The sequence below is a fragment of the Dipodomys merriami genome, unplaced genomic scaffold (assembly GCF_024711535.1).
Source record: "Dipodomys merriami isolate MVZ:Mamm:240054 unplaced genomic scaffold, mDipMer1.0.p SCAF_353, whole genome shotgun sequence".
In the NCBI taxonomy this organism is placed as follows: Eukaryota; Metazoa; Chordata; class Mammalia; order Rodentia; family Heteromyidae; genus Dipodomys; species Dipodomys merriami.
The window spans coordinates 806,427-831,859 of NW_027205082.1; positions in this window are offsets into that span (position 1 = coordinate 806,427).

Genomic DNA, 25,433 nt, shown 5'->3' on the forward strand with positions numbered 1-25,433 from the left:
CTGTAATCCTAGCTACTCAGGAGGCTAAGATCTGAGAGTCACGGTTAAAAGCCAGCCCAGGCAAGAAAGTCCATGAGGCTCTTATCTCCAATAAACCACTAGAAAACTGGAAGTGGTGCTGTGGCTCAAAAGGTAGAGTACTCGCCTTGAACAGAAGAGCGTAGGGACAGTGCCCAAGCCCAGAGTTCAAGCCCCAGGACCAACTCCCCCCCTCAAAAAAAGAAATAACATCAACTGTCTCAACCTTCTAGGGAGAAATGATGTCCTTATTTTCATTCTCACTCTTCATGGCAGATGGCCAAAATAGAAACACCAATGTGCTATGCTAAAATGTAAAAGTTTAAACCCCTTTTTTGAAAAAACTCTGATGTTTTAAAATCAAAATGTATCAAATAAAGGCGAAGTGAACTTTAAAAAAATATTAAAAATGCTAATGAAGCTCCCTGGCTTGGAATGTGTGACATTTTTTGTCTGCAAGACCTGTGATTTGAACTTGGGGTCTGGGTAACTCTGTTGCACTGTGGGGAAACGGGAAGCTCCGTGTGCTTGAAGACCAGAAAGTCAGGCCTGTTCCCTAAGCCTGAATTCAGGCCCCAGCCATGGAAAACGTACTCCTTATATATATTTTAAAGATAGGATTGAACTTCCATACAGATGTTCATTCTATGTTATGTTTGGTGTGGTTATTCATTGTATTTTTTTTGTTTTTTTCATTTATTTTCCATATATTTTATTGACTCTGATGACACCTATACCATTTATTACATTGTTTACATCCTATCACATAGCATCTACATTTGCAGATGTGGTCTCCATCACGCCTGACACCCAGGACTCTCCCAGAAAAGGAAAACATTTGTCACACTCAGCTTCTTACTCCAAGATTAAATCTTTGGCAGTGCTGGGATCTGAAGTCAGGGCCTAGCAGACCCAATTCATGAATGGGTGAATGTGAGCACGGCAGCCTCTAGACAATGAAGCTTTCAGGTGGTTCCCACATACTGAGCTCGAGTCCCATGTTTGGCCAAAACAGCGGTACATGGATCACCAGATGGTGGTATACAAATAAATATATATTGGTAAAGAGTGCCAGAGCTGTTTATCTATTACTGAATGACCCTTACTACATTCCGACCAAATCTTTGGTATTTATTATACTGCCATTGAAGGAATATTATTCTTTCCATGCTTAATAAACTATTAATTAAGATCAATTGGGGGCTGGGAAAGTGGCTCAGTGGTAGAGCGTTTGCCTTGCATGCATGAGGCCTGAGTTTGATTCCTCAGCACCACATAGGCAGATAAAAGAAAAAAGCTGGAAGTGGCACTGTGGCACAAGTGGTAGAGCACTAGCCTTGAGCTGAAGAGCTGAAGGACAGTGCCCACACCCAGATTTCAGGCCCCATGACCTCTTACCTTCCAAAAAAAGATCCATCAGCATCCTAGGATTATTGCATCCAATTTTAGACTTGACTGATGCACAAACTACTCTTTCAATCCAGTCTCTTGTGATCTCCTGCCATTGGTAGGTGTCGGGACTGGGATTTGAAAATGAGGCCTATGTTGACAGGTCGGCCTATAGCTTTCCTGATAGTCCACCAGCCTTCATCAATGGCAGGTCAGGTCCACTTTGCAACCGAGTCATTGCAGACCCAGGATTATCACCATGCAAAGAAAAAAACGTAAAACCCCCAGCTTTCTGCAGCTTGTGACTTTTTGTGCTGTCCCACTTTTTTTTTGTCCTGTAAGCCCTCTGGTCCTAGGATCCCAGGATCGACTATGGGTCTAGAAGCTACACCTCAGCCTAGGGTGATCACAGCTGCGACAGGGTTTCCACGACCAGAGTTCAAGCCCCATGGTTGTCAAAAATAAAAACAATAAATACAAAATTAATTAATTATTTAATTAAATAAAAAAATAAATCTCCCTGGTTTGAAATATCTGCTAGTTTTCTTTCCTAGCCTTGGATTTGAACTCAGGGTCTTGGTATATCTGTAGCAATGTGAGGGAAGGTTCAGAGTTGCCAATACTTGAGTTCAAACCCCATGCCAAGCCAAAAATAAAAAATTGTCACTGACCGTGGCGGGGGAGCAGTTGTCCATATTAGAGGGAAGGGATGGTAGGGGGAAAACAAAGGAGAAGGCAACAATGCTCAATAGGAAATGTACTCATTACCTTGTTCATGTAACTGTAACTCTCAGTACAACATTTTTACAATTAAAAACGTGCAAAAAAAAGAAACAATGTAATGATCAGAGAAGCATTTGGGGGGTAAGGGAAGGATGTCTAAATAGCTGTACAAAATTCTACACTGCTTTGCTTTTAATGCTCAGTATGAAACTGAATAAACATAACTGCTTCCATTAAAAAAAATCAAGTCACTGTCTTGGAACTGGGCCAGTATTTCTGCCATTGCTAGGATTTGATTGCATCGCCCAGTAACTCTTTTGCAACAAGGGTGAAGGTGAAGCTCACTGAACTTGAGGAAAAGAAATTCAGGCTAGAGTTCCCAGGAACTAAATGAAGACACTGCAATGGAAACAATACTTCCATACATGTGTAATATATGATATATACTTACATATGTATGTTTATTACATATTATTATTTTTATTATTGATTTTGTATTTATTATTTGATTCATTTATTGTTTATTGTATTTAGTGTTATTATACACATATTTTTACATGTTGTACATGTATTATAAAAATATACAAAATAAATTAGGACATTGACTCATTTTTCATTAATACTACATTAAGTGTTGAAACATAATACATAATTAAATGGAGGTATTTGTCACAGTCTTAACATGTTTAGAATCTGTTCCCAGTATGAGCCTTGTCTTATTTATCTATGGCCATCTTCCTATACGGATTTCTTTACATGACTTATACTCAGAAGCCTTTTCTTGAGGATAGGCAAATTGAGGGATAAAATTGCAAGGGTGGGGTTAAAATATGGCTTAGTGGTAAAGAGCTCACTCAGCATGCATGAATGCCAAGGTTTGAATTCTCAGAGCCACATACTCAGAAAAAGCCAGAAACTGTGGAGTGGCTCAAGTGCTATAGCGCTAGGCTTGAGAAAAAGAATCTCAGAGACAGTACCCAGGCCCTAAGTTCAAGCCCCAGGACTGTCAAAAACAGTAGGCCAGATGCCAATGGCTCACTCCTGGAAACCTAGCTACTCAGGAGGCTGAGATTTGAACACCACAGTTCAAAGACAGCCTATGCAAGGAAAGCCTGTTAGACTCTTATCTCCAATGAACCACCAAAATACCTCACATGGCATTGTGGCTCAAGTGGTAGAGTGTTCACCTTGAACTGAAGTGCTCAGGGACAGTGCCCAGGCTTGATACAAGACACACAACTGGAAAAAAAGTGAGGATTAATTAAAGTACTTTTCCTACTTTCTAATTATGAGAACATTCTGTGGAAAATGAACACAGATGTACACTAGAATTGGAGTCAGAGCTCAAGGCTCAAGTGTCCACATCCATATACCCAGCCTCTCTGACTCTAGCATTATAACTTTGCATACTACAGGGTTCTGAAAGGTCCAATATTGAAGGGATTAATATGATCCCCAAGCCCTTTGTGATAAGCAGTTGACTTGTATTGTCAATTTCATTACAGTTCTGAAGCTAGCAGAGCACCAGTAGCTCACGCCCATCACCCTAGCATAGGAGGCTGAGGTCTCAGTATCACAGGCTGAAGCTAGCCAGAGCAGGAAAGTCTATGACACTCTGACTTCCTCTTCTGAAAGGTTAGATGTTCAAGAGCTTCCTCTGTTTCGCTTGGTGATGAGAAGTTACTCACACTCTAAATATTCTTAGAATTCTTGAGCTATAGAAGCAAGAAAGAAACATCATTGACCCATCTTGGGTTCAAATGAAGTTCTCAGGATCCAAGCCTTAGCCCTGTTGGCAGGAAGAACTCCAATGAAACGCTATATTTGAAGGACAGAAAACAGTTTTAAAAGCTGGACTAGGTGAAGAGACCTAGGACTGCAGGATTAGGAGGCAGAATGTACACACTCAACAGGGAAGTGAGCTGCAAAACGACTTCATTCATTCCAGGCACAGCCAGAAATGGGGGGAAACCTGAAATATTTGTAGACTTACACCAGGGTCAGGCTTTTCTCATCCTCTTCAAACAACAACTAATTAACCTTCCTCTCTCAGGTGAAACGAGCTTCAAGCTATCATTAAGTTCATAATAGTGAGCCAGTTTAGTGGGGGAGAGGGCAGGAACAGAGTAAAAAAAAACATGCTCTCTGGTCTTAGGGAGTGAGTTTTTGACTCTCCATCTGTCAGATTTGAAGGCCCTTCTTCTACCTCTTCCAGTCCATTCTCCTTACTTCATTCTCCACATCATTAATTCAAATCCCCAGTCCAAGGAGAGGCAGGGTGTTGGAGACCCGAAACCTGCCTGAGAATGCTCTGGCCTCTTTCAAACACTTAATTAACAAGTAGCCGTTCTCAGAAATTCCCAGGTGCACATTTAGATAACTTCCAGCCATAAAACTTATCTTATCTCCGGCCCTGAGCAAACAGCGCCTGGCTAACCATAAAAGAAATCACAGGAGATACCTTTAAGAGGAGCACAATGGCCAAAAGGATAAGCAGGAAGCATCCCTGACCCTGGGACTCCTCACCCTTGCTTCTGCAAAGTTTTTTTTTTTCTTTTTTCTTTCCCTTCCCCTGTCCCTTCGGGTATTTAAACCCTGCCTCACTTTAATAAAGCAGACCTTGACGCGACTCAGAGTGGCTCTGTCTTTCTTAATGCGCTTGGTCTCGATTCTCTCTCCCCCCCTTGGTTTTCAGGTGGTGCCCCCTCGGATCCCCCACTAAATTACCTGGCCTGCTGGACGGGTCAAGTGGCGCCCAACGTGGGGCCCGAGACGCGGTAACTTACCGACAGCGGAGAAACAAGGAGCTCCTGACACGAGGTAGAGACGGCCGGACTGCATCGCTCGTGCACCGGAACGGTCTCGGGGTAAGCATTGCTGTCGATTGGCCATGGGAAGTAGTCTGTCTAAAGAAGGTCTTTTCATTAAGGAAATGAAAAGTAGTATCAGGGAGAGAGGAATTAGAGTTAAGAAAAAGGACTTGCATAAATTTTTTTTGTTTTGTGGAAGAGAAATGTCCATGGTTAGTGTTACATGGTCCAGGAATTCACCCTCTTACCTGGAATAAGGTAGGAAGGGACATTAACAAACTCCTCAGAGACGGAGAAGAGGTTCCTGAAGCCTTTTTTAGTTTTTATGGGGTCATCAGGGACATCTTAAAAGATGTGGAGGGAGATGGACGATTTTCCCATCTCTTAGCCCTTGCGGATGACCTCTTTACTTGTCCCCCGGTAGAACATGAACCTTGCTCTAAGGTCAGTTCGCCAACCGCCCCTTTAAAAAATGAAACTAATTTGGAAAAAGGGACATCAGGCCTGGATGAGGCTGCCACTGGCACAGCTTCGCCCTCCCCATCCCTTATTGATGAGCCTTTCCCCACTAAGTTGGCCCCCCCCTTTATTGAGGCCACCTCCTCCAGATAAATCATCAAAAAATAAGGCACTCTATCCTGTAATTCATCAAAATGTGCCTGACGATGATTGGCTCGACCCCTCACAGCAGGCCAGCCTCGAGACGGAGGCTGCCAGATATGAGGAAGAAAAACACGGGTCCCGCCCTCAATATCAGTCCCAAGCTTTTATAGCAGACCGGGAACATCCCAGACAACTCCACTGGCCCTCTCCACCTCCATATGGGCCATGTACCCCCAATGTTCCAAGCGCCCCCTCAAATAATTTAGTTCCTCTTACCCAGATTCCAGGGGTAGAAGGACTCTTAAAAACTAAAGACTCCCTGTTAAGACAGGTCTCCTCTTTAAAAGATGTCCTTTCCATAAAAAGGGAATTAAGAGATCTCACCCAACAAATACAGGAATTACAGACTGACCTTACAGGAGAAGCTGGCTTTGTTTTGCCTCGTGTGGGTTCCTTACCCAGAGCACAGGCCAGGCCAAGGATAAGTAAAAGTAGCAAGACACCAACTTCAGTGTCACTCTCTTTTCCAGTAATGACCCGTTCTGGTACTCAGGGAAATCAGGTAGACACCACCCAGGGTGATAACTCAGAGGATGAAGATGCTGAACAAGGGACCTCAGCTTCTGAGGGAGAGGGGGAGGAATTAGAGCAGGAACGAGGGGGAGGTAATGTGGGCCAGGCCATATATAAAAAATTAAAAATTAAACACCTAAAAGACTTACATTCAGCAGTAAAAAAATTATGGTATTAATGCACCCTTCACCCTTTCTATACTTGAAGGACTGGGCCAAGGAGGCAGCCTGCTGCCTCACGAGTGGGTTAAAGTGGTTCAGTCAGTCCTGACTAGAAGCCAGTTCTTAACCTGGAAGGCTAAATTTATAGATAAGGCAGAGGCTCAGGCTATCATAAACAAAAAACATGTTCAGATGGCCATTACCATCTGAAGTTGCTTTTTCTGTTTGCAGTCCTTCGACTGCTGCGCAGCGCCTGTCTGGTTTCCTCTGTTTCTGTTTAGTGTTAATTGTCTCTGTTGTCTGTCTTGTTGTCCTTAAAGGGAAGGGGCGGCAACTAACAACCCCCTTAAGTCTGACTTTAGATCACTGGAAAAAGTTACAGCTCGAGCCCAGATTGTCAGGTTTTAGGAACTTGCTTGTTTGTCAATTATGAAATTGCCACTGACCACCTGTGAGTGGCCCCGGTTAGATCTCAGCCTTAGGCCTTGGTTCAGGGGGTCTGAGCGTGGGGGAGAACCTGTCAGTCTGAGGGGACGGCCGCTAGGGATTTTTCTTTTCCCTTGCCCCAAGATGACTGGGAATTCTCCTCCACCTTGGAAGGCCCCTGGGTCAATGCTTGCAGGAATCAAAAAAAAAAAAAAAAAAAAAAAGAAAATCCTCCGGAGGTGAGTAGGGGTGTTGAGTCCCCTAGTAAGTAAATGGTGGTGAGATGTCGCCCCATTCACTGAGACCTGATTTTGTCTTTGTGGCCACTTGTTTGTCTTGTTTAGTGTGTGTGTTCGTTTTATGTTTTCTGAGGTAGGGAAGATTTGGGTGAGTGTGACAGGCTCACTCAGCAGATTCTGGATTCAGCTTGCTGAATGAGAACAGCACAAAGATTCAAAAGACTAATTAGTGAGTTGCCTTGCTAGATAAGCAAGCTCTGGGAAAATGAAGCCCAACAAAGGTACCTGGTTTAAAAGAAATACTGTCTTAAAATTTTGTTTAAAAACTTTAAAAGGTGTACGTACAACTGATTTTGATTTTTGCGCGCTTTAAGATCTGTGTGAGTGTTTTGAGTGTGTCTGTGAACGTGTTCAAAGATAAAAATTGTCAGCATGCTGTAACAATTGAGTGAGTTTAAATTTAAAAATTCAAAAGGTTATGAGGTTTGGACATTACCAAAAATTTTAAAGAATCTTCACATTGTTTTAAATGGCTTTGTAAGAATTCTTTAACTTGCAAATTAAAAAATCTGGTATTTAAAAACTAATATTTTAAAATGCATAAGACAGTTTATACTGTAATCAAGTTGCCTGGCTTAACAAAAATGCATTGGCTGTTTGGGATCTAGTTTCCTTGGCTAAAATTTGGGGATAAGTATTAGAAATTTAAATGTAACAAAGTTTAACACTGTCAAAGATGTTACTTGTTCTGTCTGTCTAAAAACTGTGTATTTCATTCGAGAACCAAGAGAAGAGACGGGGAAAAACTTAGAAGCCAACAGAAGACCTATCTTTAGGGGTGAGGGGTGAACAAGCAGAAGTGCAGTTCAGCTGGTCATGCATGGTGGGACAGGCTCTGGGAGGAGTCCACGCATGGTAAAAGAGGGCAAGCTGACGCAAACGCAGTTCATCTAACCCTAAAGAGTCGGATTGGGTGTGTGGCTATTCCATAGAAGGGGCTGAGTGGCCCATCTTTGTTCTCTCTTTTCTCTGCAGATAGACACTGAAAACATGATGGTTAAAATGAGTGATGTGATGATCTGATTAGTATTGCTAAAACCTCCCCTTGGATGTGTTAACATTAAAATTAGGAAGGCCTTAAAAGAGGGCTAAAAAGTTATTTATATAATGTGGCTTACTTTCAATTATGTTCCACAATTAGGATGCTTTTAAAAGTTATAAAGGTGTTAAGTCTAGCTTCGTGATATAGTAAAGGTGACTGTAATTCTTGTATTAAGGAAAAATTGTCATTTGAGTTTAAAAATCTTAATGTGTGTCTGTTTTAAAACAAGCAACCAAGAGGCAATGAGTGACACTTGGCCTCAAGATTTCAAGGGATCTTTTCAAAATGCAAATAAAAACTAAAGTATAAAATATTAAAGGTAATTAATAAGAGGTTTAAAAAAATAGAAATGGATTTTTGGATATAAAGTTTAAATATAAAATTGTTCTTAACATTGGCCTCAATGTGCACAAAGGAAAAATTAAGATTACCAAAATAATTGCTATTCTAGTTTGCTCTTATAGGATTTTTAAGTTTCCAGCAAGCCCAAAGCAAAGCACAGAGGATTCTTACAAGTTCTCAGATGTAACTTTGACTCTTAATAAGTTTCAGGTAAGAGCATGCTTAAAAGCTACTTCTATGTTGATCACCTTGTTGCTTTTAATTGGAGTAAAATGGCCTTCTGTAAGACTCATTGATCTGCAATCTGGTTCAAAGCCAGCCCGGGCACAAAAAGGTTCCTGTGAGACTGTCACCTCTATTCAGCCAGCAGAGTACTAGCCCTGGACTAAAGAGTCAGGGGACAGTACTCAAGCCCCAAGCTCGAGACTCACAGTGGCAGAGTACTAGCCCTGGACTGAAGAGTTAGGGGACAGCATTCAAGCCCCGAGTCTGGGACTCAAAATGGCAGCGTGCTAGCCTTAAGCTGTAGAGCTGAGGGACAGTGCTCAGGCCCCGAGTTCAAGTCCAACAACCAGCTAAGGAAAATGCCAATGAGGCATTTATCCAAGTGGAAAAGACACTCCTGGGACGAAAGCAATGGAGGAGCATCCAGAGGCAGTAAGCCACTGCTTGGATGGCAGAAATATCAGATCCTAGAGTCATTTGTGCGTGGCCCTTCAAAACAGGTCAGAGCCGGGAGGTCATAGGAAGATAGTTTGGAAGCATGCCTAATGTTCATGACTACCTTGTAAGGGACAAGAACTTGCCAGTCATCTGTGATAGTAAAAAGCTAATGTTATAAAATGTGGGAGATAGTTTAAATCTCAACCACTTTATATGCCAAAAGCTCTAATTGGCAGCTCTAATTGAGCTGACACTAGTTACATAAAGTTCATCTGCTCAGGAAAAAGTTTGTAAACCTGAGAGTGTGTTTCTATTGATATCATTGATATCTGTCTAAAGGCCTGCAAAGGTAACTTAGGCATTATTTGGGATCATTAGAGATCACATTCCTAAGCCATCTAGGAAGATGCTTTTGCAAACTAGAGTGCTAAACAAGCTACACTGCTGTAGCCAGAGAAAAGGTCTGTGCAGTTGTCAAAAGTTAAAATATTATTCTTAATGACATCTAACCCTGATAGCCTCTTTGTAAAATAGGCTAAAGTTATAGGTCCCTGGCTAGGTAAGGTCAACGCCCCTAAAGTCAGCTTGAAGAAGTTACAGAAGATGGACCTTCGCCCTTCTACCCCCATGTTAAGATCAAGGGTCCAGAGTCAGTTTAAAAAAAAAAAAAAAGAGAGACATAAAGAATAGTTAACAGTTGTTGGTGTGCAAGGTGTGGAGACTGCATCTGTCAGAGATGGTTGCAAGACTAAGCCTTCTGAACCTTCTGTGTCTATTTACAAAAATATCTGGTTAGTAAAAAGGTTGTGATTTTGGTAAATTGTCCTGGGCTATTGTTTAAAGATCTTAAAAACCAGCAGGATCAAAGCCTGCCAAGCCTATGCATTGTATCCTTAACCAGTTTGTGTAGGAATTTAGAGCACAGCATGAGGTGTGACAGTCCCTTGGAGCCACTGAGAGACCCTGCTGCTGCTGCTGCTGCTGCTGCATACCCTAATGGGTAAAGTTCAACGCAGGCCTGACAGCCACCTGGAAAAACTCCTGCCTGATTCCATCACCTGAGTCTGCTTCCTGGTTGACTGCTGCTAAATCTAAGATCTTGTGGGACATTCTTTTGGGTGATATCCAGAAACCCTCTATTCCCACAGTGGATACTGGGGACAAAATATCACTGGCTTGCTTGTCTTAGGCACTTCAGTGCATAGTGACTGAAAATCCACTCTATGGTCACAGCCTAGTTTGGCTCTGGTATGGTAATAACCTGAGTGTGTTATCAGTGGAGGTAATACTCTTAGCCTTAAAATCTAGCAAGCTTCTGCATCACAGTGGTGCCTTAAGGCTGTTTTAAGATAAAGGTTCTGCAAGCCAAAGGAAAATTGGGCAGTTTTAAACTACAGCCACAAAGATGCTCAAAAAAATCGTAAAAAAAAGAGGGTAGTAAAGAAAGCCTTGAAAAAAAAAATGTAAGGGGCTCTGGTACTGTTATTTTTGTTACAATCAGACCTTGTATACTCAACAGACTGGTGTCTTTTGTAAAAGAAAAAGATCAGCGCAGTCCTATTAGTTCTGAGATCCAAATACCAAGCATTGAGAACAACTGACACCCCACAAGATAATATAGAGACACCCCTATGACTGAGATAAAAACCCCTAAATTTTAAGATTAAAATTAGCCCCAAAAAATGGGGGAATAAAAGATTAAAAATTAGAGTTACATTTTACAATTGCTAACTGCTGGTTTTGCTTCTGTAAACTTGCTTGCGCTAGCACTGACCCTTCCCCTCCCTGAAGATATAGAAAAGGTTTCGGGGTCTAGGTGTTGGCCCTGGGACAAGCTCTGTAGTCGTAATTAAAGGGCTAACAAGTAAATTCCCTATATGGCCAAATGGGACCCAAGATAAGAAACAAGGAGTATGTTCCTCTGCATTCCTGTGTAAAAACTCCCGATTTAGGGGGCTCAAGATTAGGGCCATTTGATGAGCCCAGCAGACTAGGCCAAGTGTTAATCACAAGCCTGTAACACTGTAGATTCCCTAACCCTTACCTCCCAGAGTGACTACCTCAGTTTGATCATCCACGCTAATTGTTTTATTGCAAAGAGTGTTATAAACTTCCCCAGGTAGTATGGCATTAATGTTGGGATATCCTCCTTTTCCCTGTGCAACAATGTTATTAATGTTTCTGCCTCCCTATACTCACAACAGAGCCAGGTTTTTGTTTGTGGCCTACACTGTACTTCCACAAAATTGGACAGGGGCTCTCTCAGCCGGGCCAAAGGTCAACTCTGGCCATTTTTATAAAAGGAGGGGGAATTGTTGGAGACCCGAAACCTGCCTGAGAATGCTCTGGCCTCTTTCAAACACTTAATTAACAAGTAGCCGTTCTCAGAAATTCCCAGGTGCACATTTAGATAACTTCCAGCCATAAAACTTATCTTATCTCCGGCCCTGAGCAAACAGCGCCTGGCTAACCATAAAAGAAATCACAGGAGATACCTTTAAGAGGAGCACAATGGCCAAAAGGATAAGCAGGAAGCATCCCTGACCCTGGGACTCCTCACCCTTGCTTCTGCAAAGTTTTTTTTTTTCTTTTTTCTTTCCCTTCCCCTGTCCCTTCGGGTATTTAAACCCTGCCTCACTTTAATAAAGCAGACCTTGACGCGACTCAGAGTGGCTCTGTCTTTCTTAATGCGCTTGGTCTCGATTCTCTCTCCCCCCCTTGGTTTTCAGGTGGTGCCCCCTCGGATCCCCCACTAAATTACCTGGCCTGCTGGACGGGTCAGCAGGGCCCTTTCTCTACTGTCTCCAAGCACCTGAGTTAGAACCTGGCTGTGCCCGCTTGGCTCTGGGGCCTTCGGCTGCCTGAGAAGTGGGACAGAGACAGTCTTCTTGCTCTGTGGTTGTTTGAAGGTGATGCTGGTGTCCTGGCACACTGTAGAAGGCCTCACGACAGAATTGTTGCCTTCTTTCCTTCTAACGACCAAGACCAGCTTCATTTATCATCTATCTATCTATCTATCTATCTATCTATCTATCTATCTATCTATCTATCAATCTATCATCAATCTCCATATCTACCTACCTACCTACCTAGCCAGCTAGGTATCTTTTTGCCAGTTCTTGGGTTGAACTCAAGGCCTGGGCACTGTCTATAGCACTCTACTACTTGAGCCACAGCATCAATTCTGGCTTTTTCTGTGTATGTGCTGTTGAGAAATCAAACCCAGGGCTTCTTGCATGCTAGGCACTCTCTCACTAATCCACATTCCCAGTCCCCTCATCTTTTCTTAATGGTAGTTTTTACTTAAGCATGCTTCCATTTCACATTTAATTTTACGTTTAATTTTCTGAATGCCGGTTACTACTATGAAACCTGGTCTTCTATTTCCCTGCCTCATTTGTGGCCATTCATGCATTGGCCTCACAATAAAATGTAAATAAAGGCTGCTAAAAGCTTAAGTATGCATCATATAAAGACACAGGCCAGGAACCCCAGAAGAGAAAAGCGATAGGCCTGAAGAGAATGATGTAGTATGCAAAATGAACATATCTGAAAAATAAATCAGTAAATAAAAGCAGAAGCATTACATGTGCTCTGTTTGCATTCAGGGAGGTAATTTACACACATAAGTAGGTAGGGCACTGATTCATAAACTTGGCCTCCTCTTTTTGAATTTTCTTTTTGGCCATCCCAGGGCTTAAACTCAGGGCATGATGCGTTCCTGAGCTGTTTTGCTCAAGGCTGTGGCTCTACCACCACCACAGCTCCAGCCATCTGGTTGTTAATTGGACATAAGCACCTCCCAGTCTTTCCTGCCTGGTCTGGGACTGTATCTCCCACTCAGCTTGTTCTCTTAAAGCTCGAGCTCTACCCTCTGGGCCACTGCTCCACTTCTGGTTTTCTGGTGGTTTATTGGAGATAAGAGTCTCACAGACTTTCCTGGTTGGGCTGCCTTTGGATGGTGATCTCCTGAGTGGGTTTCCAGTGGCTTTTCTCAGGGATTCACCGAGGAGCCTCTCCATACAAACCCTTAATCTAAATCTCAGGAGGTACTAGAGAAAACAGAAACATGCAGTTGTTTCTAGTATGCTCCAGATACTTAAGGTTTGAGACACAAAACACTCATAATTATTAGATCATTTTATAGGCAAAAGGAGCAATGCAGACAGTATGAAGATCACTCCAGCTTTGGTCCTCTCATCAATTCAGCTCAATGCTAAGTGATGGAAATGGCATGTCCTGTGGACATATGCTCCCAAATCCTGTGACACTCATTTCTCACTTTTGCCTTCAAATCTGTGACCAGAGAAGATGAGGAGAGAAAATCCTTCTCAGAGAAAGCAGCTATAAAGAATATTGGGGTAGTTTACTCATAAATTCAAACTATTGGAATGATCCTGTTAAGAAGTCAGATTGTCCAGATTAAAAAAATGAAGAAGAAAAGTAAGGCAGTGTCTGTGTAATCCCAGCTTCTTAGGAGGCTGAGATGTAGAGAATATTAGTTTGAATCCAGCCAGCATAGGAAAGGAAATGACACTTTTATTTCTAAGAGATCCCAGAAAAATCCAGAAGTGAGCTGTGACTCAAGATTAATGCACTACCCTTGAGCAAAAGGAGCTCAGGGACAATGTCTAGGCTCAATGTTCAACTCCTGGACCTGCCTGCCCCCAATAGAGCCTATACCTCCATGTCTTTGTGTATGTCTGGATGTATTCCTATAGGCAAAGCTCCAGAGTAGATATGATGAATGGCACCAAGTTAGGAAATTTGTTTTCAATACAATGATTTCATAACACAGAGACTACTTTTATGACAATGTATGTTCCAGGGCTCCCTTCACTGTTCTCAGTGTAGCCTGAGGGTTTCTCTGCATCCCAGGCCTGCTGGAAGAAGTCTCTCTCATTGTCTGGACAGGCAGACAAAAGGCCTCAGTCCTGTACAGCTTTGTAACAACTCCACATCTGGGCCAATTAGTGAGGATAAGTGTGTGTGTGCTCTGAAGGCCAGGAGAAAAAGGCCTCTTTGTACTCCAAGCTATCTCTCTTCCCAGTGCTCTGTTTTGACAAGAAGCCTTCATTTGTGCCACCTCCCATGGCAGGCCAAGTTCCCTGCACTTATCCTGTCTTTGTGAGAGTATATTCCAGTGCTCAGATACAGTGCTCAATATAATTCAGAAGTCCTTCTTGCAGACAACTAGGGCACTGAACTTAATGAAATGTTTCATTGCCAGCGATAATGGGCCTATGATACCTCTCCTTGGTTTTCTGGAAGCTTGAGAAATCCAAGAACATGTTGGATATCACAAAGCTTCCTGTCATCTAGGGCTGGTGAAGATCATCTGGTTCTGAAACCTTTGACCTCTCTTAATTGGGCCTTGGATGGCTAGGTTTGGAGGTTGAACAGAGGGCCTTGGTGCTGACCATAAGTTCAGTGGAGAAGTCCAGTGCTTTACCATTTTGTGTCACAACTTCACTTCTGGTCTATGTGTGTGTGTGTGTGTGTGTATGTGTGTGTGCGTCTGTGTGTCTGTGTGTGTATGTCCATGTGTGTGCGCGCATACAGTCATGGAGCTTGAACTCAGCACTGTACCTAATTTCTGTTGTACAAGGATAGCCTTCTCTCACTTGAGCCACAGAACCACTTCATGCTTTTTCTAGTGATGTTGTCCTGAGTAATCAAGCCCAGGGTTTCATATATGCAAAGCATTCTACCCCTAAGGCACATTCCCAGCTCTGTACTTCAGGTTTGTTAGATTGTTTCTGGTTTTGGGATTTTTTTTATGTTGTTGGTTGTAGGAGTTGAAGTCTGGGACTGGGTGCTGTCCCTGAGCTTTTCAGCTCAAGTCTTGTGCTCTATCTCTTGAGCCACAGCACCACTTCAGGTTTTCTGGTGGTCCATTGGAGCTAAGTGTCTCAAAGACATTCCTGCCCAGGCTAGCTTTGAACCATGATCCTTAGTTCTCATCCTCCTGAGAACCTAGGATGATAGTCATGAGCTGCAAGCATCAAGCTTCCACTTAATGTTTCTTAGTGGTGAATTGGAGATAATAGTCTCATGGGACTTTTTGTGTCTGGGATAATTTAGAACTCAGATCCTCAGATCTCAGCTTGCTGAGAAGGCAGGATGACAAACCTCATCTATCAACCCCTAGGCCATGGTAGTCTGCTGCAAGGGGATCCTTGGCTCCACGTGGTGGAGTGCTAGCCTTGAGCCCAAGAGGTAAGGGTCAAAATCTAGGTCCTGAGATCAAGGTTCATGACTGAAAAAACAAACAAACAAAACAATGGTCTGCAGGAGACAACTCACTAGTCTTCAGTTATACTTAATTTTTTTTCCTTCCATGGAGATATATCTGAGCCTCAATATTCTTATCTGCTTAAGCATCTCAGTTGTGGAGCTCTTACAAGGACCAGATGAAAGAATGCACCCTGTGAAGGACATAGCACCTGACACTGTTTGAAGGACTCAATACACAGCATCATGTAAAAGACACAGCACCCAGAACCCAATTCAGGACTCAGCACACTGCAACCTGTGAAAGACTAAGCACATAGCACCCTGTGCAGTACTCAGCATAGAGCACCTTATGAAGGACTCAGCACATAGCTGTATTCCACAAGCTGTCATTAGAATCAACGTGTTTTCTTCAGTATCACCATTCTTTGAGGAACATTTCACAAACCACACAAGTTCACATCTAATGGTTTAGTGGAGTGTTTTTTGGGGGGGGAGGTTACCTATGGGGCTTGAATTGAAATGGGATACTGTTCTAATAACATTTGCTCAAGGCTACAGCTCTACCACTTGGAAGAGTCTCACAGACTTCCTGCTAGGGCTGGGTTTTAACGCAGGTGAGCAGCTAGAATGACTGAGGTAAGCCATCAGCGTCTGGTTCGGTGGAGCTGGGTTGCAGTGATTTACATCTGGATAAGTCAGGTTAGGTGGCAGCTGTCAGCACCAGACTCCTAGCTTGCTCTGTGATGAAGTATTTGAAGTCTTGACCTTCTATAGTTGCAGATAGAACAGTCTACCTTTTTTGGCAGCAGTCCTGGGCCTTTAGTAAGGGCTTAGCCACTCTCCCCAAGCGTTTGTGCTCCAGGCTAGTACACAATTGATTGAAAGAAAGCGGAACTTCTGGTTTTTCTTTTTATATGGTACTGAGGAATGGAAGCCAGGGCTTCCTGCTTACTAGGCGAGCACTCAACCACCGAGTCCCAGGAGTGCATGAGGTATAAATAGAGATTGCTGTATATAAATATTATATATACAAAAAGAAAGATGTGGGCTGGGAAGGTGGCTCAGTGATAGAGTGCTTCCCTTGCAAGCATGAGGACCTGAGTTCAATTCCTCAGCACCACATAAGCAGGAAAAAAAAAGCCGGAAGTGGTGCTGTGGCTCAAGTGGTAGAGTGCTAGCCTTGAGCTGAAGAGCTGAGGGACAGAGCCCAGGCCCAGACTTCAGGCCCACGACTGGACCCAAAAAAAAAATATAGAGAGAGATTTATGCATATTATTAAATTATAGCTAATAGTACTACCAATGTTAGGTATTAAATGATGTCTCCATTTAATTATATATCCCAGTTGAACAATTAATAAAACATTAATTATTACTCAATTTACTGTTATTGTTTATCATATATGTACACACATCCATATATATAATTACATATTTTATAGAATGAGACCTCTATTTATAATTAATTTATGCATCATGTGTTACTACCAATTATTAGGTATTTAACTATGTCTCCATTTACTTTTCATTCTGTTAATGCTTAATAATATATTAATTAAACTTAATCCATGTCCTATAATTATTTTGTCTAATATTATCCCAGAATGATTCGCTACTAATTCAATCTGTTTTTCATTTATTGTAGTGACCATTTTTCCACCTATGACAGTTTTACCTTTATGACATTCTATTACATAGTATATAGATTTGCATATGAATTATACATCCTACCTGGCACAGAGAAATTTCATAGAAAAGGAAAATATGTGTCACTCTTGACTTCTTACTCCAAGATTGCATTTTTGGCTGGGCTGGGATCTAAACTCAGAGCCTAGAAGGCTCAGCTCATGAATGAGTGACTGTCAGCACAGCAGCCTCTAGCCAATTCAGCTGCTAGGCAGTTCCCAGCCAATGAGAATGAGCCCTGTATGTTGACCCCATATTGTGCTTAGTGAAGTTATGCATTTTATTTGTAGTTTTATTCATTTATTTACCATTTATTTTATTGACTGTTATTACACATGGAATATTTATTACATTTATTACATGGGATATAGATTTGCCTATGTATGAAACTTCATACCTGACACCCAGACGCTCACAGAAAAGGAAAACATGTGTCACCAGTGCTTCTTACTCCACGATTCAATTTTTGTGAGTGCTGGCATCTGAACTCAAAGCCTACAAAGCCCAATTCATGAATGGGCGAGTGTCAGCACGGCCAACCTGGGCCATATGGAGCTGACAAGCAGTTACCAGCACCTGAGATCCAGCCCCAGGGGTTGACAAAATAAGACAGATTGACATGCGGATGGTAGTACACAAATAAATATAGATCTTTATAGAGTACCAGAGATGTTTATATATTCTTCAGTTATATAGACTACATTTTTAACAATTCTTGGGTATTTATTATGCCCCCATGTCATTAGTATTATTGTGTTCATTCTTAATGAATTATTAATTTAATCAACCACTGTCACAGAACTATTGCATCCATGTAATTAATAGTATTCTTTTAATGTGTCAAAATATTCATTAAAATCCATCAGCCTCCTAAAATCACTACTTTTATAGTAGTATCATTCAGGAACAACTAATTTAATCTTGACATTCATAATCTTCTATCAGTATTCCTATGAATAGGAATGAGACTCTTAGGATCTCCCACCATTGGTAGGGGTCAGGACCGGGCCTTGACCACAGGGCCTATGTTGCTGTGTTGACCTATGGCTTGCCTGGTAGCCCACCAGCCTTCAGCAATGTCAGGTTACAAAACTTTTCATCAATGTTATTCAGACCTAAGATGGTCACCTTGCAAAAAAAAAAAAAAACAAATGTAAAACAGATAGCCATTTGCAAGTTGCCAGATTTTTATCCGTGTCATTTTATTTATCTTTTTCCTGTAAATCTTTGGGGCCCAGGAACCCAGGTTCAGCTGTGGGTCCAGTGGTTGCACCCCAGCCTAGAGCGATCAAAGTGGAGGCAGAGTTGCCCCAACCTGAGTTCAAGCCCTGTGCTTGACAAAATAAAAATAAATAAATAAATAAATTCATTAAAAATATTTATAAAATAATGAGGCTTCTTAGCTTGGAATTCACGCCATTTTTTCTGCCAGGCCTGGGATTTGAATTCAGACTTTGGGAAAATCTGCAGCATTGTCGGGGAAGGGGAAGCTCACCATGCTGGAAGACAAGAAAGTCAGGCCTGTTCCCAGGGCCTGAATTCAAGTCTTAGCACTCAAAAAATAATATTCATATACATTTTAAAAACATGATTTATATTTGCATACACATGTTTAGTTATATTGCAGTTAGTGTAGTTATTCATTTTATTTTATTTTTATGTATTTCTTATGTATTTTAGTGAGTATGATTACACATATAACATTTTTTACATCCTATTACATAGGACATAAATTTGCCTATGTATTATACATCATTCCTGAGACCCAGGAATTTTGACACCCATAAGGAAAACAAGTGGGACAATTGGCTTCTTCCACTAGGATTAAGTTTTTGGCAGTTCTGTGATTTGAACTCAAAACCTAGCAGGCCAACTTCATGAATGGGTCAATGTTAGCACACCAGTCTGATGCAAATGAAGTTTTCAGGCAAATTTCAGGACCTGAGATGAAGCCCTAGGAGTGGCCAATATATAAAAAGATAGATATGTAGATTGCAGTGTGTGTGTATTTACATATGAATATACATCTATAAATAAATGTATACAGAGAGAGACAGACATTTATGTAGAATCTAGTGTATAACTCTATATAAGTGATGTCTACATCTTATTTTTATATATTCTATTACTACCAATTATATATTCTATTACTACCAATTATATATTCTATTACTACCAATTATTTGGTCTAATATTATGCCTCCATTAATTAATCATAATTATATATCATTTTTTATTTTATTTATATTTATATATTTATGCGTACAATATTATACTAGAAAGACTAGATAAATAGTAATTCAATTTGTACATGTCAAATATTCTATTAATGTTCCTATAGATAGGAACGAGTTTCCTAGGATCTTCAGCTGTGTGTAGGTGGCAGTCCGAGGATAGAACTCACGGCATAGGTATCTGGGTGGGGCTTAGGCTTTACCAACAATCTGTGAGCCTTTGGCCATGCAAGGTCACATACAATTTTCAAGCTGAGTCATTGAGACCCATGGTGGTCACAGTGCAAAGGAAACAAAGGTAAAACAGTTGTGTAATACTTGCTGGTTTTTTCCTCATCTATATTTTTGCCAGTGCTGGGAGTTTAACTGGGGTCCTAGGATGACTAGATCATCTGTGGGTGTAAATGCTGCAAACCAGCGTAGGGTAATCATGGGTTAAGACACAATATGGTGCTTCCTTGAGAAAAAGGAACTCAGGGACAGTGCCTGGGGTCACAGTTCAAGCCTCAGGACCTGCCACAAAAATAGAGCCAGTAACTCTATGTGTCTGTGTATGTATGCATGTATTTCTATCAGTGACCATCTAGAGTTGCTGTGAAGAAAGGTTTGAATGGAATGATTTCACAGCACAGGGAGTGCTTTCAAGACAGTGCATGTTCTGGGGCTCCCTTCACTGTTCCCAGAGTAGCCTGAGGGCTTCTGTGCACCCCAGGCTGCTGGAGGAAGTCTGCCTCATTGTTGGAACAGGTAGACAAAAGGCCTCACTCTTGAACAGCTGTGTAACAAACAATTCATCCGGAACAATTACTGAGGATGAGCAATGAATGAGGATGAGGGCAGAATCTGAAGGCCAGGAGGAAAAGGCCTATTTGTACCCCAAGCTATCTCTCTCCCTAGTGCTTTGTTTTGACAGGAATCCTTCATTTGTGCTGCCTCTCGGGGCAGTCCAAGTTCCCTGCACTCTTCCTGTCTTTGTTAGACTATGTTCCAGTGTTGAAACAAACTGCTACAATTAATTTAAGGGTCCTTCTGGCAAAAAACAAGCGAGCTGAACCTAATGAAAAGATTCCTAATTGGCAAAGGTGCCTCCCTAGTTTTCCGGATGCTAACTCTAAGCATTTGTGCAAAATCACAATGCTTCCTGTCATCTAGTGCTGGTGAAACTAATCAGGTTTTGAAACCTTTGCCCTCTCTTAGTTGGGCTCTGGGTGTTTATATTTTGGGGTTGAACACAGGGCCAGAGTGCTGACCATGAGCTCAGAGCAGAAGCTCTTTTCTTTACCATTTAGTGTCACAGCTTCACTTACGGTATCTTTGTGTGTGTGTGTGTGTGTGTGTGTGTGTGTGTGTAAACACCAGTCCTGGAGCTTGAACTCAGTACCTCAGCTCTGTACCTGAGTTTCTCCTGTATAAGGATAGTGCATTACCACTTGAGCCACAGAACCACTTCAGGCTTTTTTTTTCTAGGGATGTAGTACCGAGGATTCAAACCCAGGGTTTCATACATGCAAAGCACTCTACCCCTAAGAAACATCCCCAGCACTCCACTTCAGGTTTCTTTCTTTCTCTCCTTGTAGTTGGAGGAGTTGAAGTCTGGGACTGGGTCCTCAAGTCTAGCACTCTACCACTTGAGCTACAGTGCCCCTTCAGGCTTTCTGGTGGTTCACTGGAGATAAGCATCTCAAGGAATCTCCTGCCCAGGCTGGCTTTGGACTGTGATTCTCAGCTCTCAGGATCCTGAGTAGCTAGGATGACAGGCATGAGTCACCAATGCCCAGCTTCCACTTCAAGTTTCTAAGTGGTGAATAGGAGATAATATTCTCATGGGACCTTTTGTGTCTGGGATTGTTTGGAACCCAGAACCTCAGCTTCCTGAGAAGGCAGGATGACAGACTTCAGCTAAAGACACACTTTGCTGCAAAGGTGTCCTTAGCTCACAGGTAGAGCACTAGCCATGAGCCCAAGAGGAAAGTCAGTACCTAGGCTCTAAGTTGAATGTTCATGATGGAGAAAACTAAACCAAACAATTGTCTGCAGGAGACAAGTCAGTAGAGTTCAGTATATACATAAATTTGACCCTGCCTTGGGGACATATCTGAGCTTCAACTTTCTCATCAGCACAATCATCTTACTTGTGGAGCTCTAACAAGGTCCAGATGAAAGAATACACCCCATGAAGGGCTCATAGCATAGCACCCTGTGAAGGACTCGGCATACAGCAACCCGTGAAGGACTCAGCACCCAGCATCCCAGGAAGGGCTCATTACATAGCTGTATCCCACAAGCTGTCATTAGAATTCGGGTGCTTTCATCAGTATCACCATTCTTTCAGAAACACGTCACAAACCACACAAGTTCACATCTAACAATACAGATGGGTGGTTAATGGGGGGGAGGGTCGTCCGCTTCGGGGATCTCACTCATAGGTTGGGGGTACTGTCCTAAGACCTTTTCCTCAAGGCTAGAGCTCTACCACTTTGAGCCACAGCTCAGAGTCTCACAGACTTCCTGCCAGGGCTGAGTTTTCAACCCACCAGTGTCAGATCTCATCCCCAAGCAGCTAGGGGTGAGCCAGCAATGTCTGTCTAAATAGAGTTGGTTTGCAGCAGTTGACCTTTGGCTGTCAGGTTAGATGGCAGCCATGAGCTTCAGACCCTCGGCTTGCTCTGTTATGAGGTATTTGAAGTCCTAGCCTTCTATACTTTCAGTCAGCACGTTCTAACTTGATTTTTTGGTGCTGGAGTGACAGCACCACTTCTGGCTTTTCTGTGCATGTGATAGTGTGGAAACAAACCCAGGGCTTCATACATACTAGGCGAGCACTCTACCACTGAACCCCAGGAGTGACAAGTGGAGACTTAGATATGTAGATTGTTTTATATATACATATATATGCATAAAACAAGAGGGAGATGTCTGTATATTATTAAATTATATATACTATATTACTATTAATTATCGATAAATTATTTCTTCCTTTATTTAAGTATCATGGTTAAATACATAATGAAATATTTATTGAAAATTAGTCAATGTACTATGATTATTGTGTATAATTTTAATATAATCATACACTAAATACTAATGAAATTGTTACTTTTACAACATTCCATTCATATGGATGACTATTGGAATGTGTTTCTTAGGATCTCCTGCCATTTGTAGGTAGCAGTCCCGGGATCCGAACCCCGGACCTAGGTTGCTGGTTTAGGCTGTGACTTTCCTGATAGCCCACCAAACTTCAACAATGCAAGGTCATGTACACTTTTCGGGTCCTGTCATTTAGACCCAGGATGGTCACAATGCAAAGGAAAAAAACAATGTAAAATTGCCTTCCGGAACTTCCCAGTTTTATACTTCTCCTTTTTTCCCCGTCTTTTTTTTTTTTTTTGGTCTGTTGTGGGGCCAGAAGTCTGGGTCTGGGTGCTGTCCCTCAAATCTTCAGCTCAAGGCTATCGTTCTACCACTTGAGCCATAGCACCACTTCTGGCTTTTTTCTGCTTATATGGTGCTGAGGAATCCAACCCAAGGCCTTATGCATGCAAGGCAAGCACTCTCCTATTGAGCCACCTTCCCAGCCCTTCACTTTTTTTTTTTGCCAGTCCCGAGATTTAAACTTGGGTCCTGGGATCTCAAGATGGGCTGTGGGTCCAGAGGTTGCACCCCAGCCTAGGATGATCAAAACTGAGGCAGAGTTGCTACTAGCTGAGTTCAAGCCCCGGGCCTGGCCAAAAAAAATAAGGCACTGGTTTGGAATTTGCACCATTTTTTTGCAGGCCTGGGATTTGAACTCAGCGTCTGGGTATCTCTGTGGCACTCTGGGGGACAGGAAGCTCACCGTCATTGAAAACAAGAAATTCAGACCAATTTCCAGGACCAAATTCAAGCCACAGCACTGGAAAAAATAATATTCATGTATGAAATCTTTTTACATACATGGGTTTACCCCATATGACATTTATTATCCTTATCTATTTATTCTTTATTTTACTATTATTACATATATAATATTTATTTCATTAATTACATCTTTATCACATGGATATATTTGCACATGGATTTTACATCATACTGAGACCCAGGACTTTTACAGAGAAGGAAAAAAAAATGTCAAAATTCGCTTATTACTCCACCTATAAATTTTTGGCCATGCTGGGATATGAACTCGCAACCCACAATGCCCAATTCATGAAAGTGTCAGTTGTAGACAAAGCCTTTGGCAAATTGAGCTGCCAGCCAGTTCTGAGGATGTGTGATCAAGCCATCATAGTGGCCTAGATTTAGATATAGATATAGATAGATAGATAGATAGATAGATAGATAGATAGATAGATAGATAGATAGATAGATAGATAGATAGATGTGTAGTTTGCTCTCTCTCTCTCTCTCTATATATATATATGAGAGAGAGACAATATGAGGATATTGAATAATATATATTGTGAATTATTAGTTATTAAATTAAGCCTCCATTTAATGAAGTATCATTGTTTAATACTTATTAAAGCATTAATGTAAAAGTAGTCAGTATTCTTTAATTAAGAGAATCATACCATGGTGCTAGAATGAAAGACATAATCCAATACTTTTTGTGTGGCATTCTTTAGGAGAATCATGAACGACTGTGAAATTTAATTGTTACTTTTATGACAGTCCATTAAGCATTCCCATGAATAGGAATGATTTTTTCAAGATCTCCCTCCATTTGTAGGTATCAGTCCTGGCATTTGAACTCCAGGCCTCGGTAGTTTACTTCGAAATGCAAACCATTAGTATGACACTGTGAAGATTTCAGATTGTCATGATAAAACAAAGAACATCAAGAATAAAAGAAAGCCAGGTCTCAGAGGCTCATGCTTGTAATCCTAGCTCTTCAGGAGGCTGAGAGGTAGAGAATGGCAGCTTGAATTCAGTCGGGACAGGAAAGTTCAGGACACTCTTATTTCTAAGGGATCACAGGAATATAAACACCCAGGAGTGGGACTGAAACTCAAGGGCAGAGCACCACTCTTGAACAAAAGGAGCTCTGGGAGAGTGACTAGGCTCATAGTACAAACCCCGGACCTGCCAAAAAAGAAAAAGTAGTAAATCCATGTCTCCCCATGTATGTATGCATGTATTTCTATTGGTAAAGATCCACAATAGCTATGTTGAAAGGCACTCAGCTAGGAAATTTGCTTTGAATAGAATGATTTCATAGCACAGAGACTGCTTTCAAAACAGTGCATGTTCCCGGGCTCCCGTCACTGTTCCCAGTGTAGCCTGAGGGTTTCTGTGCACTCCAGGCTGCTGGAGGAAGTCTGCCTCCAGGTCTGGACAGACAGACAAAAAGGCCCCCCTCCTGTAGAGCTGTGTAACAAACAACTCCATCTGAGCCAATTAGTGAGGATGAGTGTAGGCAAAATTTGAAGGCCAGGAGAAAAAGGCTTCTTTGTACTCTAAGCTATCTCTCTCCCCAGGAAGCTTTCATTTGTGCCACCTCCTGTGGCAGGCCAAGTTCCCTGCACTTATCCTGTCTTTGTTAGATTATGTTCCAGTATTGAAATAACCTGCTCCAATTAATTCATGGGTCCTTCTGGCAGACAATAAGGGAGCTGAACCTAATGAAAAAATTTCTAATTGGCAATGGTGCCTCCCTAGGATTCCAGAAGCTTGCTAAATCTAAGCACTTGTGCAAAATCCCAAAGTTTTCTATCATCTAAGGCTGGTGAAGTGCATCAGATTTTGAAACCTTTGACCTATCCTAGTTGAGCCCTGGATGGCTAGCTTTTGGGGTTGAACACAGGACCTGGGTGCTGACCATGAGCTCAGAACAGAAGCTCAGTGCTTTACCACCATTTGGTGTCACAGCTTCACTTCTGGTATCTGTGTGTGTGTGTGTGTGTGTGTGTGTGCATACACTTGTCCTGGAACTTGACCTCAGGACCTGAGCATGGTTCCTGAGTTTCTCCTGTACAAGGGTAGCACTCTACCACTTGAGCCACAGGGCCACTTCAGGCTTTTTTCTAGTGATGTGGTACTGAGGATTCAATTCCAGGGATTCATACATGCAAAGCACTCTAACCACTCCTCTTTTGGTTTGTTTGTTTCTTTTCTTTTCTTGTAAGTTGGAAGAGTTGAAGTCTAGGCCTGGGTGCTGTCTATCCTAGAGCTTTTCAGCTAAAACCAAGCACTCTACCACTTGAGCTACAGCACCCCTTCAGGTTTTTGGTGGGTCACTGGAGAGAA